Source organism: Phasianus colchicus, chromosome 3, assembly GCF_987193195.1.
Source record: "Phasianus colchicus chromosome 3, bPhaCol1.hap1.1, whole genome shotgun sequence".
NCBI lineage: Eukaryota > Metazoa > Chordata > Aves > Galliformes > Phasianidae > Phasianus > Phasianus colchicus.
Window position 1 is genome coordinate 58,290,374 of NC_143438.1, and position 18,459 is coordinate 58,308,832.

Consider the following 18,459-nt stretch of genomic DNA (forward strand, 5'->3'; position numbering starts at 1 on the left):
ATAACTTCTGTTTTAAAATGTTCTTTGTATTTTGAAGACTGATATGTATATAAGCAGTTTTGAATTTAAAGAGAAACTCACTGAAACTACAGCTTCAGAGATTGTACCTGAGATTATGACTCTACAACATATAAACTTAGAATACATTTTCTTCACATGATCAAGTTCATTTCCAAAGTAAACTTTCCAGACACAGAATATCTTAACCCTGTAATTATTAGGTAAAAAAAAAGAAAGGAAGAAAAGAGGGAATACAGAAAATTAAATTGATAAATCATGCCATGATTTGCAGATATACAACCTCAGCAGGAACGCAAAAGCTGCCTAAATACTACCAAAAAAATATTTGGCTCCTTCTCTCTCATATTAAAAACAAACACAAAGCACTAATTGATTCTATTCCAGAATGCATAATTATTTCTCCTTAATTAGAATACAAATCAGAATGAAGCACTGTTTCACAAGCAGGGCCTGTGTCAGGGTAGTGGTTGACAACTATGCTAGTATCACAGAATATCTCAAGTTGGAAGGGACCCACAAGGATCATAGAATCATTTGAGTTCAGCCTTTGAAGGTCACCTAGTCCAACTCCCCTGCAATGAACAGGGACACCTACAGCTATACCAGGTTGTCCAGGGCCCCATCCACTCTGATCTTGAATGTCTTGAGGGACAGGGCATCCGTCACTTCTCTGGGAAACCCACTCCAGCGCTTCAATATCCTTATTGTAGAAAATGTTTTCATTGTATCACATCTAAATCACCTCCCCTTTAGTCTGAAACCATCTCCTACTGTTCTATCCTAACAGACCCTGACAAAGAGTCTGTCCCCCCTTCTTCCTTATAGTCCCCCTTGAGATACTGAAGGTCTGCTCTCAAGTCTCCCTGGAAACCTGACCATCAAGTCCACCTCCTGGCTCCAGGAAAGACCACCCAAAACCAGAACAGCAACAAAACCACCAAAAACTGACATAATTCAATAGATTTCAAAACTAACATCAACAGGAACATCCATGAATCAAGCCCATAAATGAAGATCTACTTGATGTGCAGCTTGCTTTTCTTTCATTCTTTCACTAAACAGGCTCACACATTCAGCACACAGTCTTTTTCAGAGTCACGAACAATCTGTTTAGTGCAATTCATTTAAGACAGGTATTAAGACACTCTAAAATTCTGCAGAGGCTCCAGAGTCTAAATAGCTGAATTCATAAGTAGTTAGTCATACAGTATCACTGCTTCATATTGTTTCTTCACGCGTTCCACAGCTCTTTTAATACTCCCAACTTTCCCTTATGTCAGTGTCTACAAGTCAAACTTTCAGAAATAATAAGAGTAAAAAAACGGTGCTGTCATTAGATTCATGTTTTGATAGAAAATTAATTTGGTGTTTTATTCATTCATTTGTGATAGTAACTACTGCCTTGGAAAGTACAATGTGGTTAATTTTCCAATATATTCAGATCATATTAGTAATACACTGTTTTATAAGTGTTTTGACGCACCTAATAGTTTTACAAATAAGATTCTGCAGTTCAGAAGTTCTTTTAGCTGCATGAGCCCTTACAATCTGAAATAGTCAGAACATTGATTTAAAAGCTAAGCAAGTATTTCACGCCGTGCATCACTGAAGATCTTTTGTTAACGCAGAGAGCAACGTGAATTATGTATCTGATTTTTATTTCTTACTGTTAAACACAGATCGCTGGAAAAAAGTAGAACCAGCTCCTTTTAAGAATACAAAGTAAAAGCAGTGCCGTGTATTATGCTACAGCAGGTAATTCAGCATCTTAGATAGGATTAGCCAGCAGATTTATCAAGCAGCCTCTAAGGAAAGTAGAGTTCAAGACCGGGCTCATCAATAATACATAAATAAACTGAACAATTAGGTACAAAGTGGCTATCTTGTCAGACAACTTATTAACTGATAAATGATACACTCACTGCAGAGAGTGTAAAAAGGGGAGACGTGTAAAGATAGGAAAAGAAGACTGGAGAAGAGAAGAAGGCACAGTGCCTCTTAGCACTTCTCTTCACCCTTCCACTCATCAGCCCAAGCTGAGAGCTGCAATGTGGAGACACGGGGTGAGGAAGAACTCAGCAACACCTGGTTCTACTCTGGTTCACTTGGCTTTTTTTTTTTTCTCCTCAACAGCAGAATGCAGATGCATGCCCTTGCTGTTTGATCAGTGGTCAGAAGGGGAGAAAAATAAAATATTCCACTTTTCTAGTTGACAGCTACTACAGCATTAACATCAATTACTTAATATGCAAGCTTTGCACAAATAAACAGCCATCCCCAGAGTACACTGCTGGGCATGGCTGTAATGTGGCCTTACTGCTGAGGTGCAACAGTGCCCAGGAAAGAGTGAAAGCAGTTTGTTACATCTGGCTTACACAACAACGGTACGTCCTAAAAAGACATCTGTACATTGGCAAATGTCAAAACATGAGCCATTTGTTCCTTCTTTACTAACTGTCAACAAACTCAAATTTGTTTTCCTTTTCTGAGCTGGCCTGCTCTTTTCAGCTAGAAAACAAGGAGACTGCAGGTAGGAAGGGCTGTTGCTATTTTTTCCCCAGCCAAGCAAAACAAAAACATCTTCACTTCACTTGGGATCAACAAGTAAGCAAGCAAACCCAGTCCAAGTAAAATCTTTTCATACATACATCTCCTCAGCTCAGAAACTGCAAACATTTGAAGTACAGATTTCAGGATTTAACTCGGAATAAAAACAATATTGACCTAATGTGTTGTCTTTCATGCACAAGTACTCCAGAGTACTTTGCAAATATTGACTGGACTCTGCCTTTAATCTATCACTGCCCATTCACTGCAGCAGCCATTTTGAAAGATAAATGCAAAAGAAGATTCAAGCCTTGAACACTCCACTAGTAGAAATATGAATTACTAGTGAAGCAAAATCACCCCTACAGCAAAAAAAGGAACATTGCTCAGGAATACATTCTAGTTGTGAATCAAAGTCAGCAATTTATAGATATCTTTATTAGATGGACAAGTAACTTGGATGAACAGAGGAGGCTTGCTATGACTTCACTGAATGATTGTTGTACCACAATTAAACAAAATGAGGAACTTTAAGACTTGTCTCTCTTGTTGTCTCATGCGTCTTATTGGCAGTCCTGTGTTGAGTCAGAAGCTGGACTCGATGATCCTTGGGTCTCTTCCAACTCAGAATCATAAAAATCATAGAATGTCTTAAGACTACTAGCTGCCATTTTACTCCAGTTTCAGTGAACAGTTCTACTCCACATCAGAGTTCCTTTCAAAGTACATTATTATGTCTTACGCAAAGAAAAGCTGCACCTGAGGAACAGCATTCTCTTGAAGTCCCTAAAGCATTCATGCTTCAACCCCACCCCTTACACCCTCCCAGACTAGGCAGGTGACAGCTAGCACCTGCATCTTGACTAGGGAATGAAATTAAGGATTGAAACAGATGATGGGTATCAAACCTGAACTTCTGACTGCAGGAGTAAGCTTCCACTGATGGGTCAGCTGTGCTACCTATAGGATTCTCTCATTTGCTGATTATAGAGGAACTCCAGGACAATCACATCTGACCCAATATGTTGGAAAGCCATGAGATGAATCCAAACTGTTATAGCCCATGAAGTGAAGGGGAAGTAGAGAGAAATGGCATACAGTATGCAATGTCTCCTTCCAGGACCAAGTGCTCCCCACACCTGAGGAGCTTCAAATGGCGTCAGTGATGCATAAGGAAACTCCAACAAACTCCAACTCCTTTCTCTGCTTCTCCTTAAGATCAGTGGTAGGGATTATGAGGACACACCAGGGTGGCTTTGCATGCCGTATTAAAGGATTTCCTTGCCTGAGGGAAAGTTTTGTTCAAGTGATACATTTCCCAACAGATGTAAGGGATAAGGAGCAGGTTGGATCACAGGGAATAGATGCGGGCATTGTTATACAGAACTGCCTATGGCAACTGGTAAAAGCACTCACACAAGGCCTTCCTAGTGAAGGATTTCCACTTCTGTAATCTGTCTTTGGATAGGATGACGGCACTGCAGCACAAACTGATTATATCCCTGCCTGCAAATCTGATCTAATATTTATTAGCATGAACTGCTAGTTCAAAATAAACATTTTAGAACAACATTTAAGAAGTGAAACACACTTATGAATTGCTATAAGATAATCTGTACCAAATATATGATGTTTTGCAGAGCTGTGAGATGCCTTGATCAGTTTACATGTAAAACTTGGCCGAAAATCTGTTCCTTAGAGTGAAGTATGTGGTGATAAAAATGTGATTAAGGTATACTGGCAATTTGACTTTGGCAATTTTACATCTTGCTTTTGAATTCTCGTATATATAATGTTTGGCTCTCTTCTAGTTGATAGTCTATCAGCTGAAGTCCCTACATATACAAACGTTGATAAACTCACAAACAATAAAATAAAAGCAGCCCAAAACTACACACTATAATCTCTCTCCTTAAAAATAACTGTAGGAAGTTATAATGTACAGTTTATAATTATGATTTCCAAAGAATTTCTGTTCAGTGAAGCCAAAGGAAATTGCTTACTACAGAACTAAGAATGCGATAAAAAGAAAATTAGGCACTGGCCCTGAAGCTCAAAAATAGAGTAAATCACATATTTCCTCAAGCAGAAAGGGAGTATCATTTTTCAGTGGAAAAAAAATTCTCGCAATAATGTCAAAACAGCAAAGTCCAACTATCAGAGAAAAAGAAAAAACAGTGAACAGAAGCAAAGTATCAAAAAATACTCTAGTGTAAACAACTTTCCATAGCACCATTAGAAAAATAAGTCTAAAGTAATTGTTGGAACTACTTTCTAACTCAAAACTCGGATCTCAAGAACAAAAAGTTCTCTACACTCAGAGCACTGCTTTAATTAATATAGTTGGTATAACACAAGCCACACTTCAAGCTTCTTGTCAGTATGCCCCTGTAAAATATAAGTGAAAATTAACCTTCCAGGGGTCATAGTAAACAAGCGCTCAGGGGAGGAAAAAAGAAGTCTAAGTATTGCTTTCATGTGTGAAAACACTATCCTCTAACAAAGAATTAATCCACAAAAAGCTTCACTAACCATTTTCTTGTTCTACTCACATTGATGAAAGTGATTTCTGGAGCCTTAAGTAGGGTTAATGCACTCTCAGACTATAATCAATGAAAACAGCATGATTTATACAATCTATGCTCTTTGTCAGATTTAACTAGTGTATCACCACACAGGATCTTCTTGCTGACAGGAGCTTACTATATGATGGAGATGCTGAAATCCTCCTTACACTGGTTCTACCTGGCAGGCCATGCTGTGCCTGTACAATGATAAAATTAAAGCTCGCAGGACAACCTCAGGCTATCCATCTCTGCTGCTCAAGCTAGTGGATGTGGCTCACCAAAAGTATGTAGAAATAATTGTTTTCAGAAGTCAAATGAAAGTGAAGCAGAATTTGACATGAGCAAGTTACATTATGTTACCCAAGTCCAAGAAAAAAAATATTTCAATCTCTCATACCTTTACAATTAAATGACAGTTATAGCTAAGAGTTGCTGTAGATTATCATCCTGTATCTATTGATGAGGATTCCTGTGCTAAGCACAATGTACCTAATGACTGACAGACCTCCATGATATGAAAAGGTATATTTAGAAATCGATGTATTTCACTGAGCTCATCCATTTTCCATCTCTGCTAGCAAAAAAAAAAAATCCATCCCCAATGGTTGTGTTTTCAGGATCACCTTCTGCAAGCACAAATTGCTGCTTCCATAAATTGCATGGATAAAACCCTACAGCCTGAGCCGTTCGTTCGTGTATCATTCATACTTCTACCCATCTGTACCACTGAGTCCTCAAAGCAACAACAAAAATCCTGCAGACAGAACACGCTTCCTTAGAAAGCATGATGAAGCTAAAGAACTGACTGTGCCCTGTTACCTCAGAACATGCAGAATTACCTACACCACAGAATAATATTGTTGTGAACACTTGCAAGAAGATTGATGTTGAAAGGTGCCCCTCATAAAGAATACTCACTTGAAAATTACAACTTTGTACTACAGAGACAACAAACAACTATTTGCAGTTAGTGAATCATAATAATCTAAGGTTCTAAAATAATTTCCAGCCTAACTATAAGACAGCACTGTATTCATATTTAAATGTTCTTCAAATTAATCGTTGCCTATTTAACTACTGCACAGATATAAAGGTTGTCCAGAAGGTTGCATGTGTCTTTTTAGTCATTCTGTTCCCCATCTGATCCTCTGTGTCCTCCAGTATATTCTTATATTCCATGCTTGTACCAATATTCAGATAAAAACAGAAGTCAAGCAGCGAGTACACTTTAGGTAGAAGAAAGCTCAAAGCAGGAGGTTGCTTAGAAATTGTTGCAGAGACAGTTACTGAAAAAAAAAAAGAAATGTCTCATCATTTAAGCAAAATACTCTGAAGGATGGAATAAGGCTTGTTAGAAAAGAGATGAAATGTTTCCTCTTCTAATCTGTTTAACGTTTTCTGAAGAAAGCCACAGGGAGTGCTTATGTCTGGAATCTGCACAATAGGAACTGTGCTATCTGCTACAGCATTTATCTTTGCATGAACCACTACACAATTTAAGTAAACTGAATGAGTTAAGAATCATTGTGTGGTTTTATGATGGGGAATGAGAATGGTTTTACGTGATGTATGTAACCCATCACTTTTAATGAATTTGGCTTTGAATGGTCTTGATGATTCATTTCTCAGTAGAGGTCATGCAATTCTCTGGATTTCCTGGGAATGCTAATTTTCACAAGACTGCAGACAGATGAGTTAAAAATGGAATATATTTAATTTGACTCTTCAAATCTGTAGAAAACACTGGAAATAGGCTAGCATGAGACAGCCAAATTGTTTCCACCAGCTCTACAGAGGGAGAGCGAAACAAAACAAAATTCACACATAGGGGAAACAGTAGTATGGGCAACAGCAAGGCAGATGCTAATATGATTGAACAGGTTCAAAAGTTAAAAATACAGAAAAAAAGGAGACCAGACATTCAAATTGAGCTTTCACACACTACGATTCCCAGATCTTTACTGTGCAGTTGTTAAAAAACTACAGTTACATACTAGATGTACACATTTCATTCAGTGGCTCTATTTCCTCATGTGTGCATCACTATTCAAGCTTAGTTGGCGAGGGCGCACAAATTACAGAAAATATTTTTCACATTGTACTAATAAGTTCCATTGATTTCTCAGGAAATGCAATAATGTGACACATTTTAGAAGAATTTAGTTTCATTTGAATATGAAGCCCTATCAGTCAAAATAAAATAAAATGAAAAATTTAAAGGTTATATCATATTTATGCATTTGCTAAATATAAAAGTCAACATATGGTGCAATGTTACCATATGTTTGATTTTGTAAGAACAGATTTCCAATGTGGTAGTAGAGTTCCCCACAACACCACATCATTAGCTTCAAATTTCCTTTAAAACACTTTCCATAGAAAAAACAGCCAAAAATACCCAAGTACAGAAGAGACACAATCTATATAACAAATTCACAATAAATAATAAAAGTTAAATGGGACTCTACAATGTCCACTTGCACTATGCAGATACAATATGTACTTACATAATAAAGTCACTTATTGCTCACAAAAGAATAGAAGTGAGTGACTGAGAATTTCCTGATGTGTGAATTTTAAAAATATATCAAAAGAACCAAAATTCTGGTATGTAACAAGAACCATAGAAAGTCTTATTCAGAATAAGATCATAAGGATTCCTTCTCCCCCTCACTAAGAGATTATACAAAAGCTGCAGTTTCATCTGGTCACTTTTGGTTTGGACTCCTGCCATGTATCATAATTCCAATGCAGTTGAGATATTCTGCAATAAATGTAAGTGCACTTTAAATGTAAGAATAAATTACAAACTGTCAGATATTCTGAAGGAAACTGTTTCTATATCCCACAATTTTAAATATTTCAGCAGAAGCCCCAGTGATCTGATGGATCACTGTACTTTTCTGTACACCTGGTTCTGGTTGCTTTAGAATGCATCTCAGCTCCTTCTTCCTAGAGAGATAAATATTACTACTTGTCAGCAAGTGAAAAATTTGGAAATTCCATTCTTGGTTCTGTTTTTAATTTCGCTTTGTAGACTTAGGTTAAATACTTCTTTATGCCAATGTCAGCAAAATAATATGATACAACATCAGTCTCTGTTTTGAGTGTTTTGAGGAAGACTTATTTTTAAATAGCTTTTGAAAGCTCTTTGATGTCTGATGCCAAGTTGTGAGAGAAAGAAGCAAAATAAAATGTTAGTACTTTTACTTTGTTGCTAGCAGCGTTTAAAATGGCTGTATTTATCTGTTCTGCAGATTTCTGTAAATTAATTATCTGTAAAGCACAACAGGGGAACACAGCTGTAGTGTTAGAGAACTCAGATTGGCTAGTTAAAGGTAGACAAACTAAGATTTAAGTTGTGAATTAAAACAACACTCAGTGATAGACAGGAAAATGCCACCTGTAAGAGCAGGACTACAATGGACATAAAAAGAAAAGCAATATCAGTCATACAAATCGCAAGTGAGGCAGTCCCTCAAAAGATGAGATTAGGGCCTTTTCTTCTTTTATGACTCTACTATGCAGTCCACAGTGATGAACAAGCAATGGAGTCCCTGGACCAAGAGCCTGTCATGAACACAGCACAGTCAGAGATGGTGACATTCCGTATGAATTATCACGGGCACTTTAGGAAACAAAAAATAAGCTGTGTCCATCACTTCGCATACATCCTCACACAACACTTGGATTTAGACCAGGTTCACCTGAGATTTGTAAGAATCCCTAAATTAAACATAGCCAGCTACAGTCTCAAAAAGAGTAACATTAAAGTCAGAGCAAAGGCTGGAGAGACTTGTCAATGTCAAGCGTTGTCTCCTGAACAAAGGAATAACAACAGCTCCTTCAAAGCAGCTGGTTTCACTCCCTCTGACAGCTGATTCCAAAATGGCCTCTAAGCCATTCTGTTTGACTTCTCTTAGCAATAATGTATTCTGCAAAACATAGCTTTAAGTGCTCCTTTATCTCTTGAGTTTGAAGATCGAAGAATGGCTGAAATGGAAGAAAAGTCATCTCCAACTTTGTCATGTAGAACTTTGCTGGCATGACTGCAGACAAGGCCCTTTAGATCTGGATCATCCAATCTACAAAAATATTTTAACTTTTTTTTTATGCAGTAAGTCTTCAAATCTGCTGCCAAATGCTACCAGGATACTCTTAGATCGTGAATCTGTTCAATGCTACAGCAGTGAGAAGAAAATATCTCTGCATCTTGTGCATATGCTAAGATATTGGAAAGACTCCTATGTTTCCTTCTATGGACATCAGATAAGGATTCAAACAGAAAAAAGATTAAACAGATTTGTAAGGGAAGAAAATTAATACTCATGGAGAATTGACTGTGGACATACAGTTTGTTCAGATGAAAAGAACAGCATTAGAAACTAACCTCAAATGACTGGGAGATGAGAATTTATAATGAAACACTGAAGAATAAGGAAATAAGTAAAATTCACTAGGAAGTTATATTGTCAAGAATATGAAGGAGAAATATTTGTGATGTAACTGCTAATGCATAAAGAAAAGAAATCACAGCAGATTTATTCTTCCAATGAGTTCCATTTATAATATTTGGCTTCAAATCACAGATTTCAACCTTGTCAAATTCAGGCACCATCACTTACTTCACCACCACCCACTCCAGTCACAGATTTGTACAATTAAATGTATGCAAAAGCTTACAGATGCTTTTGAGGAGGGAACTGACCATAAATCATAAAACCCTTAACTTTTAAGAATACAGTCTGCATAGAACTAATATGCTCTCATGTGTGCATATATACATATCCACTAAAAATGTAAGTTGTATATGCTTTTCTGTTCTCATTCCCATGCCAGATGTACTCAATTTACCAATCAAAACAACTTCTCTAAATTTCTGAGCTGGTAGGGATAACAGAGTCAGTGAAAACTCTTTTGTTGGACTGCATCACAACCAATAACAAACATTCTGTAACTTTTTCTACAGAGAACTAACAATGGTCAAGTTAGAATAAAAACTAAAAAGAGCAGAGAAGTTAGAGCTCAAAGTTTGCGCCTTTACAAACTTCCTTACATCTGCCAAACCCTTGGGTAATACTAAACACTTGTAGTAATGCAGATGGATCTAAAGTATTAACCTTAACATCAAGTATAGAATTTAAATCTGGATAGCTCCCTACATGTGTTTCAGCCACTTCAGTTCCTGTTCCTCTTCCTCTGAGAAGAAGAGGACTTTTCCTCCCTCATCTCATCACCTCCTTTTACAATGCACACACAGCACTGGCAATCTCAGCAGGAGTGCAGATGAGTCCTCAGCAGTTCAGCCCCTGCTTGTTGCCTGTTCAGACCCTTCTGCATTCTCAAGTCCAGCAACAATGGTCAGATTCTCTTTTGCATGTCTGAGTTCACCAGAAGCACCCTCACTGATCAGTTCTAGCTGTTATAAAGAACAAAAAACCATTTCTCTTAACATAAAACTGAAACACTTAAAAGCTCCGTATTTAGAAACACAACTTGTATAGTTAACCTATTAAATAGATTATCTATCTAGACAAGTTTTATATGTTCAGTATTTTTCTTATTCAGTAACTTATCTATGACATATACCAAGTAAGGCCGCAATATATTCCTTTAAAACAATGTTCCAGGAACCTCTGATTTCTAGCTGTCATTCATCTTCCCACTAGGAAAACCTACTGATGTGACTGCTGAGTCAAAGCAAGACATCTGAGAGACATCTAAATTCACCACATTTTCTAGTCACTAATCTCATGAACTTCCACACTGACTCTCAGAAATGATTATGACTATATTAGTTATTCAATTATTGAGACTAACATAAAATTCATGAAATCCTGGCAATGAGACGTGGGTGGCAGCCTCCCAGAACCTGTGCAGATTTGCCTGTGTTCGATAAATTCAGGCTCAAGGGACAGCAGCAGGGCACCTGTCCAACCTCCCTCTCATAGGGAAAATCAACACCGTACCCAGATTAAATTGCTCAGGACTTTCACTAGTCTAGTCTTCCCAGTCTTGAAAGCCTCCAAAGATGGAGATACCACAGTATCTCTGTGTAACCGGTTGCCTGAGCATAATTACCCTCACAGAGAATTTTCCGTTCTTCACATCCAGTCAGAACATCCTGTGTTCCAATTTCTAAACATCGCCTCATCTACCCATTGCCAAAAACCTGGTTCTGTTATCTCAGAAACTCCCTTGTACATTCTGGGGGGAGCTACTTATAGATATCCCAAAACTATCTCTTCTCTAGGCTGAATTCTTCTACTTCTGTCCCTGACACCCTCGGTGGCCTTTTACTCAAATGTTTCCAGTTTGAGTTTTCTTATCTGAGGGGGCCCCAAACAAGACAAATTATTCAAGTTTACTCCATACCGTAATGAGCAGAAAAAAATACAATAAAAAAATCCTCTTGTCTACTGACTACAGGCCTACTGATAGAGTCCAAGATACTGTTAATCTCAAACACTCCCTGCTCTCTTTGCATCCAGGATATTTCTCATCCAGTCCCATAAATGTATGTGGGTTAAAATTTCTCAAGAGAGAACTGACTTGACCCTCTTCTACTCCTGGTAGATGCCCTCCACCTTGAATTTTGATTCTGTGCTCAAAATATTTTGTCAGTGAAGACAGGAAAGGTAACACTGATCTCAGACTTACCTGCATCCATCTGCACTAAAACATGATTCAGCAGCAACCCCACAATTTGATTGTTTACTTTTACTGCTTTTGTAATGACAAGTTCTTACAGTCCTTGACACTCCCTGCCACTTGCAGGCAAGCTCCAGTTTTCTCAACACTTTGCACTTAACACCTATAGGGAAAGGGGATAGTAGATAACCAGTTTTAAACTACCTCAAAACAGGCGATGGCCACAACCCACTTAAAAAAGAAAGAATTTGCTTACTCATCCCAAGGATCAGGGCTTGTCAAATACAGCAACAAGACAGATGTCCCAGCAGAGATCCTTCCCTGGCAGCAGCCAGCTCTTAAATAAGATTTAGGGAGGAGTGGAACCAGGTTCCACCCCTTCTGGTCGCACAGGTGTCTTGCTTTCATCTGTGCTCCCAGGGCTGGCCATGTCCTTCACCAGGTGCTCAATCATTGGTTCAGGCCCTAACTTGGGAATTCCCATACAACAACTCTATTGAGATCCTGCAGCGTAGCTAGCCAAGCTACAAACAAAATTACATAAACATTCTAAGAAGAGTTAATGCTCAATAAAATATTTATTTGGAATGTCAACGCCTAGAACTCAAGCTCTGGAAATTCCAGAAGTATAAACAATAAAACTAATAAAATTAAAGTTTTATTTATATCACAAACAACAAAAACCTGCAACAATTTAAAAAACAAACCAAAACAAACCACCACGTCCTTGCTCTCCAGCTAATATTTCTTGTGCCTGCAGCACTGCAAGCCCCACAGCTGATAGGTAGGTTTCCATGCAGTGGCTGCACAGGAGAGCATAGGGTTAAGTCTTACTACAAGATAGGTGACAACGTGAGGGAGTCTGCAGCAATTCCAGCAGAAGGATCATGAGCTACTCCCAAAGATTTTAAGCAAAAAGAAAGAAGCTGCACATTAATTATGCAGTTCCACTCAGCTCCCACTTCATTTTCACTGCTCTTCTCCACAGACTGGCTGTGGATTTGTTTACTTTGGTGTTTAACTCAGATGAGAAGTGTATTTTCCCAGCAATTTCTCTACATAAAGGCATTGTGAAGCATAGAAAACAGATTACTTGTGGATGAAACAAAACTGCCAGATGTACTGCAATTGTTAATGAGTGTTAGGTCTCTGGGACCAGTCATATTTGAGCTGATACTAAGTCACACCTCTCCAGAAAGTAATTGCATGACAAAATGCAGCACACCCAGCCTAGAGCTCAGCACCATCTGTTTCATTTCAGAGATTTGCTCACCCTACCCTGCAGGTTTTAGTTAGTGTAGCTCTACACTAAAGCAATAAAGTTAGGGTACTTTCTTGCCACCCACCCTGGGCAACTGCCCTCAGTGCTACCATCAAAATATGGAAAAATTTTTCCTTATGCCCTCTCATCTATCGGGGTTAAAACCAGGAAACATGCGTCATGTTGTAATTATAGGAGAGTTTCAACACTGAATTTTTAAAGTAGCTTTATGATGTCTAAAAAGCTAAATCTCATTTCCACTGAATATTTACAGTTTGGGCAATGAAAATGGACAGTTTCATTTTTTGATTTTTATTGCAGAAACACAGTGCTGGTAGGGGTGGAAATATTTAATTATTTAAAAATATTACATACTCTTTTTGTTTGAATCATGAAAATATGGGCTTTCATGTTAGGTTTTAGAAACAGCAATATGACAGTGGGTCTCCTGTATAAATAAAACATGCTGAAAAACAGAATAGTATGCATAAATTTAATAAGATATAGAACTCTGTAAATAACTTATTTCACATCCCCAAGATTTCATGAATTTGATATGTTGGGACTCAATAATAAAGAGTAAATCTTGGATTTGACACTATACATTCAACACCAAATAACAAGTTCTGAACTTTTCACATAACTGTGCCACTGAAAAGATGAGAAACGCTTGCCTCTGTGACAAAAGCTTTTTCTTACGAACACATTTGTGACACTGGATTTTAATTTTTTGTTAACCATTATGGTATTTTCCATTGCTACTGCAGTACAAGTCAGTACAAAAAAATTGCATTGAAGTAACAAATTGCAATTAAACAATCAATTGTAGCAAATGTTTAATTTCATCTGACAGTAACAGACATTACATATACTGAAAAATACTTAGGTTTAGGTTTTGCAGGTCTGTTATTGGCAGAGTATAAAACATAAATAATATAAATAGTCAGTGGAATGAGAACATAAAAGCACTTTTTTGAAAACAGAATATTTTCTTTCCATGTGAAAACTTCCCACTGAAAGCAGAAACTGGACCTGAAACAAAATGGAAGCTGAGAAATTATGATTCAGCTGAATTCAGCATGCTCACTCAATCACCAGCTCATTTACAGCTCTATCTTGGTACTTCTGCCAGGGCTACACATCTGCATCCTGCTAATAATTACACAGAATGAGCAATGCCTTCCCTGGGTTAACCAACAAGCTTGCTGCTATAGCTCCTGTGAATAAGTTTGATCCTCATTTTTAAACGGCTTGTGCAACTGCTGTGAATGAATTTATTGGGTTAGTCTCACTACAAGGCAGACTACCTAAAGATGTCAAGGAGGAAGAAGTACGTATTCCTTGATGATGTTCTTCAATATGCTACAGGAACAGAATTACTGACAGTTGGTATAAAAGCTGTACCATGGTATTTGTTTAAATTATATGTGAATAGCGTCACTGGCAAGCCCTGAGATGTGAATAAATGCTATCAAAAAGGTGAGCTACGGTGATCCTGTTTTGTGAGCTCTGTAGTCTTGTTCAGGATATGCTGGAAGCATACCTAGCAGAACCAGAAACACCAGTTCCTGAATAATTTTACTGTGTTCATTGAACATCTCAGCACTGTGCAAAAGTCCCACAGAAAAAAAAATATAGTTACTTAGGTATGATACCTTAATGAATAAAACCTGGACAAAGGAGACAAAATGTTTTACAATCACCTTCAAACATCAACAGTAATTGAGTCTTGTCTTAATCCAGAACCACAGCTTTGCACACTGCAGTAGCAACTTTATCAAGTGAACTTTTACCTCAAAAAGAAAAATAGTTTTTGTGAGCAGACCAGCCTATAGACAGAGATGAGCTATGAGTTTTAATGCTTTTTTATCACTCCCTGACAAATGATGAAGACAAGAATTTGTGGGAGGTGGTAGGTCTGAAAAAAATGTGGTGTGATCACATCTATGATAGCTTTGAGCACACTGTGTGTCTTAAGTGGCTGACATGAGTTGAAGTCCTAACTCTGCTAAAAGTCAGACTGTACAAACACCGAATTACTGCATATATTAATCTTCTGAGATTATACTTTTTATTATCTACTGAAACAATAATAATTAAATGCTGACTTCAAATGCAAACCTTTAGCTCTGACATAGTCTAGTAGGTGCTGAAATGATACCTTTCAATTAAGCAGGTAGAGGAATGGCTTTCTGAGGATGGATGCTCAAGAAAAAGGAATAATCACATTAAGAATAAACTCTGCAATGACCTCTCCATGTCTTTAATCTCAACCATCCCTTACTAAACAAGACCAAACAATTATTTTCAAGTTTTAATACAAAAAGCCTGAAAGGTTTTATTCACAGAATTACACAGAATCACAGAATGGCCAGGGTTGGGAGGGACCTCAAGGATCATAAATCTGCAACACCCCTGCCACATGCAGGGCCACCAACCTCCACGTTTAATACTAGACCAGGCTGCCCAGGGCCCATCCAATCTGGCCTTGAACACCTCCAGGGACGGGGCATCCACAACCTCTCTGGGCAGCCTGTTCCAGTACCTCACCACTCTCTCTGTAAAGAATTTCCCCACTTCCCCCTGACATCCAACTTAAATCTTTCCTCCCTCAACTTAAAACCATTTCCCCTTGTCCTGCAGATATCAACCCTTTCAAAGAGTTGATTCCCCTCCCCTCTGTAGGCTCCCTTTAGGTATTGAAATGCTGCAATGAGGTCACCCCACAGCCTTCTTTTCTCCACGCTGAACAAGCCCAGCTCCCTCAGCCTGTCTTCACAGGGGAGGTGCTCCAGTCCCCTGATCATCTTCGTGGCCCTCCTCTGGACCCTCTCTAACAGCTCTCTGTTTTTCTTGTAACTGGGGACTCCAGACCTGGACACAGTACTCCAGATGAGGCCTCACAAGAGCAGAGTAGAGGGGGACAATCACCTCCCTGTCCTTGCTGGTCACCCCTCTTCTGATGGATTATTTCTGATGGATTATTCTGATGGATTTATTCCCTACTGTGTAAAGCTGGAGGAAATATTTTCATAGAAATACTTGAGGAAAAAGAAATCATAGTCCAACCTACCTATTTTTCTGTAATTTCTCTCTCTAGGAAGCTTCAACTACTAGCGAAATACTTGCATTTCTAATTGGAAAAAACACTCCAGTAACTACTGGAGATATTGTTTAATGACTCTTTTACGGCAGCTGACTTTATTAGCTGGATGTCATCTCCCAGTATGAGCCAAGGTTTTTGACAACAGAAAGTTTGACAATCTAAGTTCCTACAGGCAAAAACCTGCTAAATCAGTCATGCCAAATTTGTGGGCTGCATGCAGGCCATCATGGCTGCAGATCATCCTGCTAAGCAGCCCAGCTTGGCCTGGCCCTCAGCACCAACCGAACAGCGGTGCACTGTGAAACCCATCTGGGCTGACACCAGGACAAAGAGAGGGAATGGTTCAGTGTTAACTCAAGTAGTAGGAATTAAGTTGAAGAATTTTGGTACGTTGGCCACAGTCCTGTGAACAATGAAAAACATGCAGCTGTGCTTTCCATTTCGACAATTTGATAATTGGTCTCAAGATTGCTGAAAAAATTATCAATTCTTTCATTTATGTGCAACTCCATTTTCAGTTGACATAAATACATTACTTATGAATTTTCAAATGGGACATATAGAGCTGAAGTTAAAAATCTGATCATTTCTCTTTACCAGACTTTCAAAAGCCCTCTCTTACCAGAGAGAAATATTCCTTCACCATTGTGCTGTATTGTGTCATTGCTTTTGGCAGTACGTACATTTGTGAACAACAATTTTGAAGGACAAAGTACAGGAAGAGTAAAATTTCATCAAAAGTCTCTACTAAACACCATGAGAGCTCCAAGAATTGCAACCAACTGCCATTGAACCAGACTGATGCGTTGGTTTCAGAAAAACAGGCTCACATATCCCACTATCTTTATGGTTTTGTTGCCCTCATTTTTATATGCTTTAATTTACAAAATCCATTAAAATTAAAATGAGCTTTATTACTTATCTATGTTAACTATAATATACATTTAATGAGGGATGCTCTGAATGTAATGCCTCCTATTTTATTACATCGGAGGCAGATGCCGGTTGAATCTTCCCAATATTCCATTACATGTTATTGCCATGTGACAGATGGCAGCAGAGGGGCAGTGTGACAGGATGGTGTCTGATGTGGGAGTGTGTATGAAGCAAAGGTGTGTCACTGGATTCCACCATGCAGAAAAAATCACACCCACTGACACACATCAGTGCTTGCTGAACATTTACAGAGACCAACCAGTGGATGTGAGCACAGTGAGGCAGTGGGTGGTGCATTTCAGCAGAGGCAGTAGTGAGAGTGCCACCTCCATTGGTGCAGATCATTATGAGTACAGTATGCAGGCTCTTGTTTATTGCTGGTGAAAATGCACAGCTAGTGGCGTTGACCGTGCTGAAAAAGAGTGTTTCATAGCTGAGAATTTGCTCTATTAAAATAGCATTACTGTGTTTTTTGTATTGGCTGTAGTTTCCAAGAAAATAAGTAGGAGGCATTACTTTCAGAGCATAGCTCATAGATGTGGCCCTAACAATTCCTCTTCACTCAGTGTGGCCCAGGTAAGACAAAAGCTTGGACACCCATGCGTTAGCAGAACACAGGAGCTCCATGGTAGTAATTACCTATTAAATGCACTGTGGCATAGATGTTTTAGTATCCTTACTCTAACCTCCTGTAAGGATGTCAGTAAAATAATGTTACACTCAATTGCAACAGAGAGGTTTAGGGAAATGTGAGGAAATGCTCTATCAGTTTCCCTGATCTGCCATAGTAGGCAACATTTTTGACACCAATATTCCATGGCCACATTTTTGTTGAGAATTAAAAATGTGTTCATGCAATTAAAGTGTGACATCAAATGGTAATCACCCATCAGGAAAACTCATAGCTTCTGCACACACAGTGACTGAAAAGTGAACACATTTGCTCCCCAAATTAAAATCATCATATCATTCCTGTTGCAGTTTAACCACCTTCCATTCAAACCAAAATCACAATTCCATGCTCCATTTCTCCCTTGTGGAAGACAACTCTCTGTTGAACTAATATAGGTACGAGCCACCAGCTGAGAATGAAACATCTCCTTTATAGACAGACTTGCTCTGTGTACATGGAGCAGAGAAGCACACTGCCATTACAGAAGCATCCCTTAGCACTCTACAGCCTGCAAACCCACATGTGGCTGTGGAATGTAGAGCTCAGCCCTTGGGTCACGGCCCATAATAGTCCTTCTCATACACAAAGTGAAGTGAGAAACAGTCCCTGGGTAGAGGCACTGTGAAGTAACTGCTATGATGGAAATGCTCCAGGTGCACAACAACAAAAAAGAATCCATCCTGCTGCAAAAGCTCAA

The 18,459-nt window shown here is 38.5% G+C and overlaps 1 protein-coding gene and 1 long non-coding RNA gene across 4 annotated transcripts in view; both read right to left on the bottom strand.

Moving 5' to 3' along the window:
* TOX (thymocyte selection associated high mobility group box) overlaps positions 1 to 18,459 on the bottom strand; it is a 222,491-nt gene that overhangs the window by 118,770 nt on the left and 85,262 nt on the right. The gene's annotated exons all lie outside the window — the stretch shown is intronic.
* LOC149918610 (uncharacterized) lies at positions 9,655 to 12,092 on the bottom strand. The gene is made up of 3 exons (XR_016465601.1): positions 12,043 to 12,092; positions 11,796 to 11,949; positions 9,655 to 10,554 (listed from the first exon to the last, which is right to left on the bottom strand). It is a non-coding gene; the product is annotated as an uncharacterized LOC149918610 (long non-coding RNA).